Source organism: Oncorhynchus keta, unplaced genomic scaffold, assembly GCF_023373465.1.
Source record: "Oncorhynchus keta strain PuntledgeMale-10-30-2019 unplaced genomic scaffold, Oket_V2 Un_contig_22810_pilon_pilon, whole genome shotgun sequence".
NCBI classification, from domain to species: domain Eukaryota; kingdom Metazoa; phylum Chordata; class Actinopteri; order Salmoniformes; family Salmonidae; genus Oncorhynchus; species Oncorhynchus keta.
The window spans coordinates 2,501-26,500 of NW_026283064.1; the positions used below are offsets into that span (position 1 = coordinate 2,501).

Below are 24,000 nucleotides of genomic sequence, written 5' to 3' on the forward strand. Positions count from 1 at the left end.
CAGTATGGTATACTACAGTATGCTATACTACAGACACACATGTTCTACAGTATGCTATACTACAGTATGGTATACTACAGACCCACATGCTCTACAGTATGGTATACTACAGACCCACATGCTCTACAGTATGCTATACTACAGACCCACATGCTCTACAGTATGCTCTACTACAGTATGGTATACTACAGACCCACATGCTCTATAGTATGCTATACTACAGTATGATATACTACAGACCCACATGCTCTACAGTATGCTATACTACAGTATGGTATACTACAGACCCACATGCTCTACAGTATGCTATACTACAGTATGGTATACTACAGACCCACATGCTCTACAGTATGCTATAATACAGTATGGTATACTACAGACCCACATGCTCTACAGTATGCTATACTACAGTATGGTATACTACAGACCCACATGCTCTACAGTATGCTATACTACAGTATGGTATACTACAGACCCACATGCTCTACAGTATGGTATACTACAGTATGTTATACTTCAGCTTGGTATACTACAGTATGGTATACTACAGTATGCTATACTACAGTATGGTATACTACAGACCCACATGTTCTACAGTATACTACAGTATGGTATACTACATACAGTATGCTATACTACAGACCCACATGCTCTACAGAATGCTATACTACAGTATGGTATACTACAGTATGCTATACTACAGACACACATGTTCTACAGTATGCTATACTACAGTATGGTATACTACAGACCCACATGCTCTACAGTATGCTATACTACAGACCCACATGCTCTACAGTATGCTATACTACAGTATGCTATACTACAGTATTCTATACTACAGTATGCTATACTACACATGTATCTACAGTATGCTATACTACAGTATGGTATACTACAGACCCACATGCTCTACAGTATGGTATACTACAGACCCACATGCTCTACAGTATGGTATACTATACTATACAGACCCACATGCTCTACAGTATGCTATACTACAGTATTCTATACTACAGACCCACATGCTCTACAGTATGCTATACTACAGTATGCTATACTATAATATTCTATACTACAGACCCACATGCTCTACAGTATGACTATACTACAGTATGGTATACTACAGACCCACATGCTCTACAGTATGCTATACTACAGTATGGTATACTACAGACCCACATGCTCTACAGTATGCTATACTACAGTATGGTATACTACAGACCCACATGCTCTACAGTATGCTATACTACAGTATGGTATACTACAGACCCACATGCTCTACAGTATGCTATACTACAGTATGGTATACTACAGACCCACATGCTCTACAGTATGGTATACTACAGTATTCTATACTACAGTATTCTATACTACAGTATGCTATACTACAGTATTCTATACTACAGACCCACATGCTCTACAGTATGCTATACTACAGTATTCTATACTACAGTATGGTATACTACAGTATGGTATACTACAGTATTCTATACTACAGTATGGTATACTACAGCATGGTATACTACAGTATGCTATACTACAGTATTCTATACTACAGACCCACATGTTAGAAGTGGTTCAGGTTAAGTGATTGCCCAGATTGTGATCCTCACCTTGTACCCCTGTATGTCTCCATTCTGAGAGTCAAGAGGAGGCGGGCTCCATGTGACATCCAGCTGGGTGGCTGTTGATGATTGGATGGTCACAGATTGGGGCGGGGCTGTTGGAACTGGAGTGGAGTGGAGGGGTAAACATTCAATAGTGATAGTGATATTGGTCAGACCAGGTCCAATTCATATGTCAAATACCTATAAATAGTTGAGCTGTGCTTGGGTTCGTTTTACAGAACAGTGGAACCACTAGGGACAATAAAGTTGATCTCATCATCGCTTCTTACCTGCCTCTCCTACAAACACTTCCTGTGGCGTGCTGGTAGGCCCCTCTCCCACGGCGTTGTACACACTTAGGCGGATCTCATAACGCTTGTGTTTACTCAAGTCTGTGGGGGGAGAAACACAGAAAGGAGTTATCCGTCCTGGGAGGACCATCCAACAGCAGTGGAACTGCTCATACAACTATATGAGCTGAAGGAAACGCAGAGAGGTAGGGTGAAGAGGTCAAAGGTCAGGACACAACCTGATGAGGAAGAGGTAAAACAACACCATGACAGGATGGTTAAATATTAAGACAAATGAGGTAGAGCAGAGATGTGGGATGCTGGCAAACACACAGATGATTGTCAGGCAGACAGAGAGACTGAGACAGAGGAGGCTGCTGAGGGGAGGATGGCTGATTGTCAGGCAGACAGAGAGACTGAGACAGAGAGGCTGGAGAGCTGCTGATTGTCAGGCAGACGGAGAGGAGTGACAGAGGAGGCTGCTGAGGGAGGAGCTGATTGTGATTGTCAGGCAGACAGAGAGAGAGAGACAGAGGAGGCTGCTGAGGGGAGGATGGCTGATTGTCAGGCAGACAGAGAGAGACAGAGGAGGCTGCTGAGGGGAGGATGGCTGATTGTCAGGCAGACAGAGAGAGAGAGAGACAGAGGAGGCTGCTGAGGGGAGGATGGCTGATTGTCAGGCAGACAGAGAGAGAGAGACAGAGGAGGCTGCTGAGGGGAGGATGGCTGATTGTCAGGCAGACAGAGAGAGACAGAGGAGGCTGCTGAGGGGAGGATGGCTGATTGTCAGGCAGACAGAGAGAGAGACAGAGGAGGCTGCTGAGGGGAGGATGGCTGATTGTCAGGCAGACAGAGAGAGAGAGACAGAGGAGGCTGCTGAGGGGAGGATGGCTGATTGTCAGGCAGACAGAGAGAGAGACAGAGGAGGCTGCTGAGGGGAGGATGGCTGATTGTCAGGCAGACAGGCAGAGAGAGAGAGACAGAGGAGGCTGCTGAGGGAGGATGGCTGATTGTCAGGCAGACAGAGAGAGAGAGACAGAGGAGGCTGCTGAGGGAGGATGGCTGATTGTCAGGCAGACAGAGAGAGAGAGAGACAGAGGAGGCTGCTGAGGGGAGGATGGCTGATTGTCAGGCAGACAGAGAGAGAGAGAGAGACAGGAGGCTGCTGAGGGGAGGATGGCTGATTGTCAGGCAGACAGAGGGCCAGAGACAGAGGAGGCTGCTGAGGGGAACATTGTGTCTGAGAGGAGGCTGCTGAGGGGAGGATGGCTGATTGTCCACAGAGACAGAGGAGGCTGCTGAGAGATGGCTGATTGTCAGATTCTGCTCTGAGGGAGTCATTGTCAGGCAGACAGAGAGAGAGAGACAGAGGAGGCTGCTGAGGGAGGATGACTGATTGTCAGGCAGCCAGAGAGTGAGACAGAGGAGGCTGCTGAGGGGAGGATGACTGATTGTCAGAGGAGGCTGCTGAGGGGAGGATGGCTGACTGGGTCAGGCAGACAGAGAGAGACAGAGGAGGCTGCTGAGGGGAGGATGGCTGATTGTCAGGCAGACAGGACTGTAGGGAGGGGCTGATTGTCAGCAGACAGAGAGAGAGAGGGACAGAGGACGGATGGCTGATTGTCAGGCAGTGGGAGACAGAGAGGCTGCTGAGGGGAGGATGACTGACAGAACAGAGAGAGAGAGACAGAGGAGGCTCTGAGGGGAGGAGACATTGTCAGGCAGACAGATAAAGAGGCAGAGGAGAGGGGAGGATGGCTGATTGTCAGGCAGACAGAGAGACAGAGGAGGCTGCTGAGGGGAGGATGGCTGATTGTCAGGCAGACAGAGAGAGAGAGACAGAGGAGGCTGCTGAGGGGAGGACGGCTGATTGTCAGGCAGACAGAGAGAGAGAGACAGAGGAGGCTGCTGAGGGGAGGACGGCTGATTGTCAGGCAGACAGAGAGAGAGAGACAGAGGAGGCTGCTGAGGGGAGGACGGCTCATCATAAGGGCCAGAACAGAGCAAATGGAAACATGTGTCTGAAGTACTTGATACCATTCCACTAATTCTGCTCCAGTCATTACCACGAGCCCCTCCTCCCCACCAGCCTCCTGTGATACAGTGGACTTACTATCAAGCTCGTACTGGGTGAGCGAGGACTCGCTCAGGTTCCTCACACTGTAGGGGGCTAGAGGGTAACGGACCAGGGTGGGAGGAGGGGTGAGGGAGGACAGAACACAGGGAGTCAGAGCAGACACCATAAAGAGGCAGAGAGAGGGGGAGGAGAGAGAGAGAGAGAGGGGGGGAGGAGAGAGAGAGGGAGGAGAGGGAGGAGAGAGAGGGAGGAGAGAGAGAGAGAGAGGGGGGAGAGGAGGGGGAGAGAGAGAGAGGAGAGGGAGAGGAGAGAGAGGGGGGGAGGAGAGAGGAGGGAGGAGAGGGAGAGAGGGAGGAGGGAGGAGGGAGAGGGAGGAGAGAGGGGGAGGAGAGAGAGAGGGAGGAGAGAGAGAGAGGGAGGAGAAAGAGGGAGCAGACTGATGTTATGTCTTCATGGTAGCGTGTGAACAGAGGAGACCCACAGTCACCCAACGGCTGAGCTGAGGAAAAGTTTAAGGAAACAAACAGGTCAGAGGTCAACTTACCAGTGAGCTCCGCCCAGTTAGAGGCGGGGCTGTTGATGGTTCGTATGGTGAAGCTACGGAGGCGGTCGTATTGTAACTCCCGGTATCGTACCCTGAACCCCAGCAGCACCCCGTTTATCTGCTTCTCAGCAGGCGGCTGGAAAGGGATCCATCACATTTATTTATAAAGACCTTTTATATCCACGGTCCTACATCAACAAAGTGTTTTACAGTAAACCCAGCCTAGACCACCAGACTTAAAAACAACACAAGGAAACTATCTAGAAGAGAGAAAACTGCACCTTACAAATGTACCACTTACCTCCCATCGGACCAGCACCGACGTGGTGGTGTGGGGTGTAACAGAGAGGATTGTGGGAGCTTTGTCTGGGGCTGTGTGGAGACAGATATAGGGGTATCGTTGAACTGGTGGACTGTATAAATACACACACACACACACACACACACACACACACACACACACACACACACACACACACACACACACACACACACACACACACACACACACACACACACACACACACACACACACACACACACAGTAGGGCTATTGTGTTAAAAAGCACAAGCAGTGTGATTCTCTGACGCTCAGTATGAGAGAGAGAGAGAGAGAGAGAGAGAGAGAGAGAGAGAGAGAGAGAGAGAGAGAGAGAGAGAGAGAGAGAGAGAGACAGAAATGGCTGCCTAGTGAGGAGGACTGTCTGTCTACCAGTACAGTGGAGTGACTAGACACAGGTCTCGTGAGGATGACACAGCAAAAACAGCATTGAATCAACATGTACCTTGGGTTCAAATAGTTGACAGTTTGGCTCAATGAAACCAACGAAATAGTTCCTCATTTGAAAAACTATCTGGCACTACAGGCAGACTTAAGCAAACTCTCAAAACCCTGTCCATCTGGCACTACAGGCAGACTTAAACAAACTCTCAGAACCCTGTCCATCTGGCACCACAGGCAGACTTAAGCAAACTCTCAAAACCCTGTCCATCTGGCACCACAGGCAGACTTAAGCAAACTCTCAAAACCCTGTCCATCTGGCACCACAGGCAGACTTATGCAAACTCTCAAAACCCTGTCCATCTGGCACTACAGGCAGACTTAAGCAAACTCTCAAAACCCTGTCCATCTGGCACCACAGGCAGACTTAAACAAACTCTCAAAACCCTGTCCATCTGGCACTACAGGCAGACTTAAACAAACTCTCAAAACCCTGTCCATCTGGCACTACAGGCAGACTTAAGCAAACTCTCAAAACCCTGTCCATCTGGCACTACAGGCAGACTTAAACAAACTCTCAAAACCCTGTCCATCTGGCACTACAGGCAGACTTAAAAAAACTCTATAGAAATATTTACAAGATTTGAAAAAGGTTTGGGAAAGCGAGTTTGCTGGGCTACGGAGTCAGTCAGTCTCATTTCCATGATGTCCTTACCGTCCTGCAGTGTGGTGACAGCCTCACTCTCCTGGCTGTACTCACTGTCCCCGATGTCGTTGGTGGCTTTCACTCTGAACTGGTAGGAGGTGAACGGCTTGAGGCTGGCATGAGAGAATGTCCCCTGTCAGTTCACTTGTCTTCAACCTAGAGTTATCCTAGACATACTAGATCGTGTGGTAACACTGTGTTTAAAGGCTGCCTACATAAACACATTCATAACCCTACATAACACATTCATAACCCTACATAACACATTCATAACCCTACATAACACATTCATAACCCTACATAACACATTCATAACCCCACATAACACATTCATAACCCTACATAACACATTCATAACCCCACATAACACATTCATAACCCCACATAACACATTCATAACCCTACATAAACACATTCATAACCCTACATAACACATTCATAACCCTACATAACACATTCATAACCCTACATAACACATTCATAACCCTACATAACACATTCATAACCCTACATAACACATTCATAACCCCACATAACACATTCATAACCCCACATAACACATTCATAACCCTACATAACACATTCATAACCCTACATAACACATTCATAACCCTACATAAACACATTCATAACCCTACATAACACATTCATAACCCTACATAACACATTCATAACCCTACATAACACATTCATAACCCCACATAACACATTCATAACCCTACATAACACATTCATAACCCCACATAACACATTCATAACCCCACATAACACATTCATAACCCTACATAACACATTCATAACCCCACATAACACATTCATAACCCTACATAACACATTCATAACCCTACATAACACATTCATAACCCTACATAACACATTCATAACCCTACATAACACATTCATAACCCTACATAACACATTCATAACCCTACATAACACATTCATAACCCCACATAACACATTCATAACCCTACATAACACATTCATAACCCTACATAACACATTCATAACCCTACATAAACACATTCATAACCCTACATAACACATTCATAACCCTACATAAACACATTCATAACCCTACATAAACACATTCATAACCCTACATAACACATTCATAACCCCACATAACACATTCATAAACCTACATAACACATTCATAACCCTACATAACACATTCATAACCCTACATAAACACATTCATAACCCCACATAACACATTCATAACCCCACATAACACATTCATAAACCTACATAACACATTCATAACCCTACATAAACACATTCATAACCCTACATAAACACATTCATAACCCTACATAACACATTCATAACCCTACATAACACATTCATAACCCTACATAACACATTCATAACCCTACATAACACATTCATAACCCTACATAACACATTCATAACCCCACATAACACATTCATAACCCCACATAACACATTCATAACCCTACATAACACATTCATAACCCTACATAACACATTCATAACCCTACATAAACACATTCATAACCCTACATAACACATTCATAACCCTACATAACACATTCATAACCCTACATAACACATTCATAACCCTACATAACACATTCATAACCCTACATAACACATTCATAACCCTACATAACACATTCATAACCCCACATAACACATTCATAACCCTACATAACACATTCATAACCCCACATAACACATTCATAACCCCACATAACACATTCATAACCCTACATAACACATTCATAACCCTACATAACACATTCATAACCCTACATAACACATTCATAACCCCACATAACACATTCATAACCCCACATAACACATTCATAACCCTACATAACACATTCATAACCCTACATAACACATTCATAACCCCACATAACACATTCATAACCCTACATAACACATTCATAACCCTACATAACACATTCATAACCCTACATAACACATTCATAACCCTACATAACACATTCATAACCCTACATAACACATTCATAACCCTACATAACACATTCATAACCCCACATAACACATTCATAACCCTACATAACACATTCATAACCCTACATAACACATTCATAACCCTACATAAACACATTCATAACCCTACATAACACATTCATAACCCTACATAAACACATTCATAACCCTACATAAACACATTCATAACCCTACATAACACATTCATAACCCCACATAACACATTCATAAACCTACATAACACATTCATAACCCTACATAACACATTCATAACCCTACATAAACACATTCATAACCCCACATAACACATTCATAACCCCACATAACACATTCATAAACCTACATAACACATTCATAACCCTACATAAACACATTCATAACCCTACATAAACACATTCATAACCCTACATAACACATTCATAACCCTACATAACACATTCATAACCCTACATAACACATTCATAACCCTACATAACACATTCATAACCCTACATAACACATTCATAACCCCACATAACACATTCATAACCCCACATAACACATTCATAACCCTACATAACACATTCATAACCCTACATAACACATTCATAACCCTACATAAACACATTCATAACCCTACATAACACATTCATAACCCTACATAACACATTCATAACCCTACATAACACATTCATAACCCCACATAACACATTCATAACCCTACATAACACATTCATAACCCTACATAACACATTCATAACCCCACATAACACATTCATAACCCTACATAACACATTCATAACCCTACATAACACATTCATAACCCCACATAACACATTCATAACCCTACATAACACATTCATAACCCTACATAACACATTCATAACCCTACATAACACATTCATAACCCCACATAACACATTCATAACCCTACATAACACATTCATAACCCTACATAACACATTCATAACCCCACATAACACATTCATAACCCTACATAACACATTCATAACCCTACATAAACACATTCATAACCCTACATAACACATTCATAACCCTACATAAACACATTCATAACCCTACATAACACATTCATAACCCTACATAAACACATTCATAACCCCACATAACACATTCATAACCCTACATAACACATTCATAACCCCACATAACACATTCATAACCCTACATAACACATTCATAACCCTACATAACACATTCATAACCCCACATAACACATTCATAACCCCACATAACACATTCATAAACCTACATAACACATTCATAACCCTACATAACACATTCATAACCCTACATAAACACATTCATAACCCCACATAAACACATTCATAACCCCACATAACACATTCATAAACCTACATAACACATTCATAACCCTACATAAACACATTCATAACCCCACATAAACACATTCATAACCCTACATAAACACATTCATAACCCCACATAACACATTCATAACCCCACATAACACATTCATAACCCTACATAACACATTCATAACCCCACATAAACACATTCATAACCCCACATAACACATTCATAACCCTACATAACACATTCATAATCCTACATAAACACATTCATAACCCTATATAACACATTCATAACCCTACATAACACATTCATAACCCTATATAACACATTCATAACCCTACATAAACACATTCATAACCCCACATAACACATTCATAACCCTACATAAACACATTCATAACCCTATATAACACATTCATAACCCTACATAACACATTCATAACCCTACATAACACATTCATAACCCTACATAACACATTCATAACCCCACATAAACACATTCATAACCCCACATAACACATTCATAACCCTACATAACACATTCATAACCCTACATAACACATTCATAACCCCACATAACACATTCATAACCCCACATAACACATTCATAACCCTACATAACACATTCATAACCCTACATAAACACATTCATAACCCCACATAACACATTCATAACCCCACATAACACATTCATAACCCTACATAAACACATTCATAACCCTACATAACACATTCATAACCCCACATAACACATTCATAACCCTACATAACACATTCATAACCCTACATAAACACATGCATAACCCTACATAAGACATTCATAACCCTACATAACACATTCAGAACCCTACATAACACATTCATAACCCCACATAACACATTCATAACCCTACATAACACATTCATAACCCTACATAACACATTCATAACCCTACATAACACATTCATAACCCTACATAACACATTCATAACCCTATATAACACATTCATAACCCTACATAACACATTCATAACCCTACATAACACATTCATAACCCCACATAACACATTCATAACCCTACATAACACATTCATAACCCTACATAACACATTCATAACCCTACATAACACATTCATAACCCTACATAACACATTCATAACCCTACATAACACATTCATAACCCCACATAACACATTCATAAACCTACATAACACATTCATAACCCTACATAACACATTCATAACCCTACATAAACACACTCATAACCCCACATAACACATTCATAACCCCACATAACACATTCATAAACCTACATAACACATTCATAACCCTACATAAACACATTCATAACCCTACATAAACACATTCATAACCCTACATAACACATTCATAACCCTACATAACACATTCATAACCCTACATAACACATTCATAACCCTACATAACACATTCATAACCCCACATAACACATTCATAACCCCACATAACACATTCATAACCCTACATAACACATTCATAACCCTACATAACACATTCATAACCCTACATAAACACATTCATAACCCTACATAACACATTCATAACCCTACATAACACATTCATAACCCTACATAACACATTCATAACCCTACATAACACATTCATAACCCCACATAACACATTCATAACCCTACATAACACATTCATAACCCTACATAACACATTCATAACCCCACATAACACATTCATAACCCCACATAACACATTCATAACCCTACATAACACATTCATAACCCCACATAAACACATTCATAACCCTACATAACACATTCATAACCCCACATAACACATTCATAACCCCACATAACACATTCATAACCCCACATAACACATTCATAACCCTACATAACACATTCATAACCCTACATAACACATTCATAACCCCACATAACACATTCATAACCCTACATAACACATTCATAACCCTACATAAACACATTCATAACCCTACATAACACATTCATAACCCTACATAAACACATTCATAACCCTACATAACACAATCATAACCCTACATAAACACATTCATAACCCCACATAACACATTCATAACCCTACATAACACATTCATAACCCCACATAACACATTCATAACCCTACATAACACATTCATAACCCTACATAACACATTCATAACCCTACATAACACATTCATAACCCCACATAACACATTCATAAACCTACATAACACATTCATAACCCTACATAACACATTCATAACCCTACATAAACACATTCATAACCCCACATAACACATTCATAACCCCACATAACACATTCATAAACCTACATAACACATTCATAACCCTACATAAACACATTCATAACCCCACATAAACACATTCATAACCCTACATAAACACATTCATAACCCTACATAACACATTCATAACCCTACATAACACATTCATAACCCTACATAACACATTCATAACCCTACATAACACATTCATAACCCCACATAACACATTCATAACCCTACATAACACATTCATAACCCTACATAAACACATTCATAACCCTATATAACACATTCATAACCCTACATAACACATTCATAACCCTATATAACACATTCATAACCCTACATAAACACATTCATAACCCCACATAACACATTCATAACCCTACATAAACACATTCATAACCCTATATAACACATTCATAACCCTACATAACACATTCATAACCCTACATAACACATTCATAACCCTACATAACACATTCATAACCCTACATAAACACATTCATAACCCCACATAACACATTCATAACCCTACATAACACATTCATAACCCTACATAAACACATTCATAACCCCACATAACACATTCATAACCCTACATAACACATTCATAACCCTACATAACACATTCATAACCCTACATAAACACATTCATAACCCTACATAACACATTCATAACCCCACATAACACATTCATAACCCTACATAAACACATTCATAACCCTACATAACACATTCATAACCCTACATAACACATTTATAACCCTACATAACACATTCATAACCCTACATAAACACATGCATAACCCTACATAAGACATTCATAACCCTACATAACACATTCAGAACCCTACATAACACATTCATAACCCCACATAACACATTCATAACCCTACATAACACATTCATAACCCTACATAACACATTCATAACCCTACATAACACATTCATAACCCTACATAACACATTCATAACCCTATATAACACATTCATAACCCTACATAACACATTCATAACCCTACATAACACATTCATAACCCCACATAACACATTCATAACCCTACATAACACATTCATAACCCTACATAACACATTCATAACCCTACATAACACATTCATAACCCTACATAACACATTCATAACCCTACATAACACATTCATAACCCCACATAACACATTCATAACCCCACATAACACATTCATAACCCTACATAACACATTCATAACCCTACATAACACATTCATAACCCTACATAACACATTCATAACCCTACATAAACACATTCATAACCCCACATAACACATTCATAACCCTACATAACACATTCATAACCCTACATAACACATTCATAACCCCACATAAACACATTCATAACCCTACATAACACATTCATAACCCCACATAAACACATTCATAACCCTACATAACACATTCATAACCCTACATAACACATTCATAACCCTACATAAACACATTCATAACCCTACATAACACATTCATAACCCTACATAACACATTCATAACCCTACATAACACATTCATAACCCTACATAACACATTCATAACCCTACATAACACATTCATAACCCTACATAAACACATTCATAACCCCACATAACACATTCATAACCCCACATAACACATTCATAACCCCACATAAACACATTCATAACCCCACATAACACATTCATAACCCTACATAACACATTCATAACCCCACATAAACACATTCATAACCCCACATAACACATTAATAACCCTACATAACACATTCATAACCCTACATAACACATTCATAACCCTACATAAACACATTCATAACCCCACATAACACATTCATAACCCTACATAAACACATTCATAACCCTACATAACACATTCATAACCCTACATAACACATTCATAACCCTACATAAACACATGCATAACCCTACATAACACATTCATAACCCTACATAACACATTCAGAACCCTACATAACACATTCATAACCCCACATAACACATTCATAACCCTACATAAACACATTCATAACCCTACATAACACATTCATAACCCTACATAACACATTCATAACCCCACATAACACATTCATAACCCCACATAACACATTCATAACCCCACATAACACATTCATAACCCCACATAACACATTCATAACCCTACATAACACATTCATAACCCTACATAAACACATTCATAACCCTACATAACACATTCATAACCCTACATAACACATTCATAACCCTACATAACACATTCATAACCCTACATAACACATTCATAACCCCACATAACACATTCATAACCCTACATAACACATTCATAACCCTACATAACACATTCATAACCCTACATAACACATTAATAACCCTACATAACACATTCATAACCCTATATAACACATTCATAACCCTACATAACACATTCATAACCCTACATAACACATTCATAACCCCAAATAACACATTCATAACCCTACATAACACATTCATAACCCTACATAACACATTCATAACCCTACATAACACATTCATACCCCTACATAACACATTCATAACCCTACATAACACATTCATAACCCTACATAACACATTCATAACCCCACATAACACATTCATAACCCTACATAACACATTCATAAACCTACATAACACATTCATAACCCTACATAACACATTCATAACCCTACATAAACACATTCATAACCCCACATAACACATTCATAACCCCACATAACACATTCATAAACCTACATAACACATTCATAACCCTACATAAACACATTCATAACCCCACATAAACACATTCATAACCCTACATAAACACATTCATAACCCCACATAACACATTCATAACCCTACATAACACATTCATAACCCTACATAAACACATTCATAACCCCACATAAACACATTCATAACCCCACATAACACATTCATAACCCTACATAACACATTCATAACCCTACATAAACACATTCATAACCCTATATAACACATTCATAACCCTACATAACACATTCATAACCCTATATAACACATTCATAACCCTACATAAACACATTCATAACCCCACATAACACATTCATAACCCTACATAAACACATTCATAACCCTATATAACACATTCATAACCCTACATAACACATTCATAACCCTACATAACACATTCATAACCCCACATAAACACATTCATAACCCCACATAACACATTCATAACCCTACATAACACATTCATAACCCTACATAACACATTCATAACCCCACATAAACACATTCATAACCCCACATAACACATTCATAACCCTACATAACACATTCATAACCCTACATAAACACATTCATAACCCTACATAACACATTCATAACCCCACATAACACATTCATAACCCTACATAAACACATTCATAACCCTACATAACACATTCATAACCCCACATAACACATTCATAACCCTACATAACACATTCATAACCCTACATAAACACATGCATAACCCTACATAAGACATTCATAACCCTACATAACACATTCAGAACCCTACATAACACATTCATAACCCCACATAACACATTCATAACCCTACATAACACATTCATAACCCTACATAACACATTCATAACCCTACATAACACATTCATAACCCTACATAACACATTCATAACCCTACATAACACATTCATAACCCTACATAACACATTCATAACCCTACATAACACATTCATAACCCCACATAACACATTCATAACCCTACATAACACATTCATAACCCTACATAACACATTCATAACCCTACATAACACATTCATAACCCTACATAACACATTCATAACCCTACATAACACATTCATAACCCCACATAACACATTCATAACCCCACATAACACATTCATAACCCTACATAACACATTCATAACCCCACATAACACATTCATAACCCTACATAACACATTCATAACCCCACATAACACATTCATAACCCTACATAACACATTCATAACCCTACATAACACATTCATAACCCTACATAACACATTCATAACCCCACATAAACACATTCATAACCCTACATAACACATTCATAACCCCACATAAACACATTCATAACCCTACATAACACATTCATAACCCTACATAACACATTCATAACCCTACATAAACACATTCATAACCCTACATAACACATTCATAACCCTACATAACACATTCATAACCCTACATAACACATTCATAACCCTACATAACACATTCATAACCCTACATAAACACATTCATAACCCTACATAAACACATTCATAACCCCACATAACACATTCATAACCCCACATAAACACATTCATAACCCTACATAACACATTCATAACCCTACATAAACACATTCATAACCCCACATAAACACATTCATAACCCCACATAACACATTAATAACCCTACATAACACATTCATAACCCTACATAACACATTCATAACCCTACATAAACACATTCATAACCCCACATAACACATTCATAACCCTACATAAACACATTCATAACCCTACATAACACATTCGTAACCCTACATAACACATTCATAACCCTACATAAACATATGCATAACCCTACATAACACATTCATAACCCTACATAACACATTCAGAACCCTACATAACACATTCATAACCCCACATAACACATTCATAACCCTACATAAACACATTCATAACCCTACATAACACATTCATAACCCTACATAACACATTCATAACCCCACATAACACATTCATAACCCCACATAACACATTCATAACCCCACATAACACATTCATAACCCCACATAACACATTCATAACCCTACATAACACATTCATAACCCTACATAAACACATTCATAACCCTACATAACACATTCATAACCCTACATAACACATTCATAACCCTACATAACACATTCATAACCCCACATAACACATTCATAACCCACATAACACATTCATAACCCTACATAACACATTCATAACCCTACATAACACATTCATAACCCTACATAACACATTAATAACCCTACATAACACATTCATAACCCTATATAACACATTCATAACCCTACATAACACATTCATAACCCTACATAACACATTCATAACCCCAAATAACATATTCATAACCCTACATAACACATTCATAACCCTACATAACACATTCATAACCCTACATAACACATTCATACCCCTACATAAACACATTCATAACCCTACATAACACATTCATAACCCTACATAACACATTCATAACCCCACATAACACATTCATAACCCTACATAACACATTCATAACCCTACATAACACATTCATAACCCTACATAACACATTCATAACCCCACATAACACATTCATAACCCTACATAACACATTCATAACCCCACATAACACATTCATAACCCTACATAACACATTCATAACCCTACATAACACATTCATAACCCCACATAACACATTCATCACCCTACATGACACATTCATAACTCTACATAAACACATTCATAACCCTACATAACACATTCATAACCCTACATAACACATTCATAACCCTACATAACACATTTATAACCCTACATAACACATGCATAACCCTACATAACACATTCATAACCCTACATAACACATTCATAACCCTACATAACACATTCATAACCCTACATAACACATTCATAACCCTACATAACACATTCATAACCCTACATAACACATTCATAACCCCACATAACACATTCATAACCCTACATAAACACATTCATAACCCTACATAACACATTCATAACCCCACATTACACATTCATAACCCTATATAAACACAGTCCTTTAAATGTGAATAAGGTCTCTCTGCCTTCTGACCTACACTAGATAGGGTACTAGGTATTGTGCTAGGTATTAGTGAGGGTGCTGGGTAGGGGTACTAGGTAGGGTGTGTACTGTACCTGTCCACTATGTAGGAGCTGGCCTCGTGGTTGACCGATGCAGAGTGGACAGTCCAGTTACTGTCTGGTAGCTCTCTGTACTGCACCGTGTAGTATCGGACAGGTGACAGGCCGTCGCTACCTGGTTCCCATGACAACATCACGCTGCGCGCCTGCACGTCCTCCTGGGGCACTGTGGGACGGCTGGCTGGCTGGGGCCGCGCTGAGGGGGCAGGGCAAACACACACACTGTCAATCACCGTTCCCATACATAACCGCAATGACTGTAATAAATCAGTAAATCAATGAATGAATAAATGAATAAATATATGCAAATAAATAGATGCGAAAATACAAATATAAATAACTAAATAAATGAATAAATAAACACATGAAAACACAAATAATATGTAAAATAATAAATGAAAGAAGTAAATAATTGAAAGCTACATTATGTTCACACTATTTCCACCACCAGGGCCTCTACAGCCTCCCCCCAGCACTATTTCCTCCCCAGTTGGGTCAGTATCTACCTGTCTTCTCTGTCGTGACCACCAGGGCCTCTGCAGCCTCCCCCCCAGCACTATTTCCTCTCCAGTCGGGTCAGTATCTACCTCTCTTCTCTGTCGTGACCTTCAGGGCCTCTACAGCCTCCCCCCAGCACTATTTCCTCCCCAGTTGGGTCAGTATCTACCTCTCTTCTCTGTCGTGACCACCAGGGCCTCTGCAGCCTCCCCCCCAGCACTATTTCCTCTACAGTCGGGTCAGTATCTACCTCTCTTCTCTGTCGTGACCTTCAGGGCCTCTACAGCCTCCCCCAGCACTATTTCCTCTACACTCGGGTCAGTATCTACCTCTCTTCTCTGTCGTGACCTTCAGGGCCTCTACAGCCTCCCCCAGCACTATTTCCTCTACAGTCGGGTCAGTATCTACCTCTCTTCTCTGTCGTGACCACCAGGGCCTCTGCAGCCTCCCCCAGCACTATTTCCTCTACAGTCGGGTCAGTATCTACCTCTCTTCTCTGTCGTGACCTTCAGGGCCTCTACAGCCTCCCCCAGCACTATTTCCTCCCCAGTTGGGTCAGTATCTACCTCTCTTCTCTGTCGTGACCACCAGGGCCTCTGCAGCCTCCCCCAGCACTATTTCCTCTACAGTCGGGTCAGTATCTACCTCTCTTCTCTGTCGTGACCTTCAGGGCCTCTACAGCCTCTCCCCCAGCACTATTTCCTCTACAGCCGGGTCAGTATCTACCTCTCTTCTCTGTCGTGATCTTCAGGGCCTCTACAGCCTCCCCCCCAGCACTATTTCCTCTACAGTCGGGTCAGTACCTACCTCTCTTCTCTGTCGTGACCACCAGGGCCTCTGCAGCCTCCCCCAGCACTATTTCCTCTACAGCCGGGTCAGTATCTACCTCTCTTCTCTGTCGTGACCTTCAGGGCCTCTACAGCCTCCCCCCAGCACTATTTCCTCTACAGTCGGGTCAGTATCTACCTCTCTTCTCTGTCGTGACCTTCAGGGCCTCTACAGCCTCCCCCAGCACTATTTCCTCCCAGTCGGGTCAGTACCTACCTCTCTTCTCTGTCGTGACCTTCAGGGCCTCTACAGCCTCCCCCAGCACTATTTCCTCCCAGTCGGGTCAGTACCTACCTCTCTTCTCTGTCGTGACCTTCAGGGCCTCTACAGCCTCTCCCCCAGCACTATTTCCTCCCCAGTCGGGTCAGTACCTACCTCTCTTCTCTGTCGTGACCACCAGGGCCTCTGAAGCTTCTCCCCAGCCCTTGCGCGTCTGAGCGGTGAGGCGGAACACATAGACGGACTCTGGTTTCAGTCCAGATGCTGTATACTGTCGTGCACTGGGGCTCAGCACGTCCACAGTGGCAGCGTTGCTATTGGAGGTGTTCCGTCTGTGTGTGATCTGATAGGCTAGAGAGAGGAACAGGGCGATTCAGTACGGGGACAATGTAATAAACAGAATGTGGATAGTGTCTTAGAGGAACCAGGGACAATGTAATAAACAGAATGTGGATAGTGTCTTAGAGGAACCAGGGACAATGTAATAAACAGAATGTGGATAGTGTCTTAGAGGAACCAGAGACAATGTAATAAACAGAATGTGGATAGTGTCTTAGAGGAACCAGGGACAATGTAATAAACAGAATGTGGATAGTGTCTTAGAGGAACCAGAGACAATGTAATAAACAGAATGTGGATAGTGTCTTAGAGGAACCAGGGACAATGTAATAAACAGAATGTGGATAGTGTCTTAGAGGAACCAGAGACAATGTAATAAACAGAATGTGGATAGTGTCTTAGAGGAACCAGAGACAATGTAATAAACAGAATGTGGATAGTGTCTTAGAGGAACCAGGGACAATGTAATAAACAGAATGTGGATAGTGTCTTGGTATGAGAGCTTGGACCCTGAGATATGGAGGCCCTGTGGTGTAGATACAGCAGTAGGTGCTTAGTGTCTTGGTATGAGAACTTGGACCCTGAGATATGGAGGCCCTGTGGTTTAGATACAGCAGCAGGTGCTTAGTGTCTTGGTATGAGAACTTGGACCCTGAGATATGGAGGCCCTGTGGTTTAGATACAGCAGTAGGTGCTTAGTGTCTTGGTATGAGAACTTGGATCCTGAGATATGGAGGCCCTGTGGTTTAGATACAGCAGTAGGTGCTTAGTGTCTTGGTATGAGAACTTGGACCCTGAGATATGGAGGCCCTGTGGTTTAGATACAGCAGTAGGTGCTTAGTGTCTTGGTATGAGAACTTGGACCCTGAGATATGGAGGCCCTGTGGTTTAGATACAGCAGTAGGTGCTTAGTGTCTTGGTATGAGAGCTTGGACCCTGAGATATGGAGGCCCTGTGGTTTAGATACAGCAGTAGGTGCTTAGTGTCTTGGTATGAGAGCTTGGACCCTGAGATATGGAGGCCCTGTGGTTTAGATACAGCCGTTCGTTAGAAATACTACTCCCTGTTAGGATAATGGATGTATGGAGGGGGGTCCGTGGTAGTAGACGTACCCAGGATGATGCCGTTAGGCTGGGCAGGAGGCTGCCAGATGAGCCTGACTGAGCCGGTCCTGACCTCTGGGAACAGGATGCCCACTGGAGGACCTGGGACTGTGGAGACAGAGGGAGGAACATGGGTTATGAGAACAGTACCAACACAACAGCACAGTGTCCACGCTTACCTTTATCAATACAATCCCAGAACAGAGGATAACAGAACCAATGGTTGTAGCAGAGGGTAGAACAGCCTTGACGTGGCCAGTAGCCTCCTTTAGGGGGCGCTTCATTGCTGTGTCTATCTCAACAGGCTAACACAGTGTTGTGGCGGGCAGGACACCCGGGTTTTGAACCCAAGGTATTAGGTCAGTGAGTGATGCTCACCATCGTCCAGGGTCCTCTCCAGGATGGATGGCCTGCTGCTCCTGCCGTCTCCTATCCGTGTGAAGGCCAGGACCTGGATCTCATACAGCACGTACTTCCCCAGACCACTCAACTGAACACTGTGGCTGGTGTTCCCCTCCACCTCCCAGTACTGAGGGACAGAGTCTGAACCCCTGTCCTTATACACCACCTGGGAGACCACGGGGACAACGGGTAATAGTGAGTGTGTTTGTTTAGGTTCCTGTGTGTGTGTGTGTGTGTGTGTGTGTGTGTGTGTGTGTGTGTGTGTGTGTGTGTGTGTGTGTGTGTGTGTGTGTGTGTGTGTGTGTGTGTGTGTGTGTGTGTGTGTGTGTGTGTGTGTGTGTGTGTGCGTGCGTGCGTGTGGCACTGACCTTGTATCCCAGGATGAGTCCATTGCGGTCAGTCTGAGGGACCTCCCCCCAGCGGACCAGGATGCTGCTGGAAGTCGTGGCGAAGGCTGACACATTGGTGGGACCACAGGACGGCACTACACAGGGGTCAGAGGTTAGAACACAGCCTGTGTGTTCAGTATAAGTGTGTTAATGCCCGTGTAATATGAGTGTGTTATCTGACTCCCCAGTCTTACCAGACTCCCTGGTTCTGCCCTGGACAGGCTGGCTCCAGGGCCCAGAGCCCAAGCCGTTGATGGCCTGAACCCTGACTTCGTACTCTGTCCACTCCTCCAGGTCCTCTATGGTAAACTCCCTCTCCAGCCGGTCACTGATGACGTGGGACAGGATCCCTTCCTTAGATGTCTCTCTGGAGTACTGAACCCGGTAACCCACCAACTCCTGGTCACCATTGTACTCCCACTCTGGAAGAGGCTGGAGAGAGAGAGGAGGTGGGGAGGAAGGTGGAGAGGGTATGATACACACTGACTGAGAGAGAGACAGAGACGGACTGACAGAGAGACAGAGACTGACTGACAGAGATACAGAGATACAGAGAGACAGAGACTGACTAACAGAGATACAGAGAGACAGAGACTGATTGACAGAGAAACAGAGATTGACTGACAGAGAGACAGAGACCGACTGAGAGAGAAACAGAGACCGACTGACATAGACACAGAGACTGACTGAGAGAGAGACAGAGACTGACTGACAGAGATACAGAGATACAGACAGACAGAGACAGAGACTGACAGAGAAACAGACAGACTGACAGAGAAACAGAGATACAGAGAGACAGAGACTGACTGACAGAGATACAGAGACAGAGACGGACTAACAGAGATACAGAGATACAGACAGACAGAGACAGAGACTGACAGAGTAACAGAGATACAGAGACTGACTGACAGAGTAACAGAGATACAGAGACAGAGACGGACTAACAGAGATACAGAGATACAGACAGACAGAGACAGAGACTGACAGAGTAACAGAGATACAGAGACGGACTAACAGAGATACAGAGATACAGACAGACAGAGACAGAGACTGACAGAGATACAGAGAGACAGAGATACAGACAGACAGAGACAGAGACTGACAGAGTAACAGAGATACAGAGACGGACTAACAGAGATACAGAGATACAGACAGACAGAGACAGAGACTGACAGAGTAACAGAGATACAGAGACTGACTGACAGAGTAACAGAGATACAGAGACAGAGACGGACTAACAGAGATACAGAGATACAGACAGACAGAGACAGAGACTGACAGAGTAACAGAGATAAAGAGACGGACTAACAGAGATACAGAGATACAGACAGACAGAGATACAGACAGACAGAGACAGACAGAGACTGACTGACAGAGAAGCAGATATTGTGTACATGCATGTCTGTGTTCCTTTGTGCCCTTATGAGGAAAACAATCTAGTCAGGACGCACCATCCATCGGAGCCAGAGGCTGGTCTCTGAGGCTGTTCGGAGGGTGACGTTGTAGGGGGAGATATCTGGAGGTGCCTGCAGGGTCTGGATCTTCCTGGAGGGCTGGCTGGGGGGACTGGTCCCCACTATATTCACCTGGCGCATACGGAACCTACAGGGGAGGACAGACAGGAAGGTGTGGATGTCAACATGGATTTGACAGGATGTTCTGGTAGGAGCTGTGCTTACAACATGGAGATACAGGAATCAGGGTTGGGGTCCAATCCCATTTCAATTCAGAGGGTATGGACTTTTCTGCTCATTAATTGCATGGGGACACAGGAATCAGGGTTGGGGTCTAATCCCATTTCAATTCAGAGGGTATGGACTTTTCTGCTCATTAATTGAATGGGGACACAGGAATCAGGGTTGGGGTCCAATCCCATTTCAATTCAGAGGGTATTAATGAATTTAATGTTGATCCCTTTGAAGTGGAATAGAGACCAACACTGATGGGTGTATTGTGTGGTCAGTATGTGACTACCAGAATAACTATGTGAGTACGTTTATCAGGTGTAGTGTTAGGTATCTGTTGTAGCTGTACTCTACCTATAGGAGGTGTAGTGTCAGGTATCTGTTGTAGCTGTACTGTTCCTATAGGAGGTGTAGTGTTAGGTATCTGTTGTAGTTGTACTCTACCTATAGGAGGTGTAGTGTCAGGTATCTGTTGTAGCTGTACTCTACCTATAGGAGGTGTAGTGTCAGGTATCTGTTGTAGCTGTACTCTACCTATAGGAGGTGTAGTGTCAGGTATCTGTTGTAGCTGTACTCTACCTATAGGAGGTGTAGTGTTAGGTATCTGTTGTAGTTGTACTCTACCTATAGGAGGTGTAGTGTCAGGTATCTGTTGTAGTTGTACTCTACCTATAGGAGGTGTAGTGTCAGGTATCTGTTGTAGCTGTACTCTACCTATAGGAGGTGTAGTGTTAGGTATCTGTTGTAGTTGTACTCTACCTATAGGAGGTGTAGTGTTAGGTATCTGTTGTAGCTGTACTCTACCTATAGGAGGTGTAGTGTTAGGTATCTGTTGTAGTTGTACTCTACCTATAGGAGGTGTAGTGTTAGGTATCTGTTGTAGTTGTACTCTACCTATAGGAGGTGTAGTGTTAGGTATCTGTTGTAGTTGTACTCTACCTATAGGAGGTGTAGTGTTAGGTATCTGTTGTAGCTGTACTAGTGATGTTGTACTCTACCTATAGGAGGTGTAGTGTCAGGTATCTGTTGTAGCTGTACTGTACCTATAGGAGGTGT

General features: G+C 42.1%; 1 pseudogene; it reads right to left on the minus strand.

The window, feature by feature from the left end:
* LOC127921626 (protein sidekick-2-like) overlaps nucleotides 1-24,000 on the minus strand; it is a 91,003-nt pseudogene that overhangs the window by 1,746 nt on the left and 65,257 nt on the right.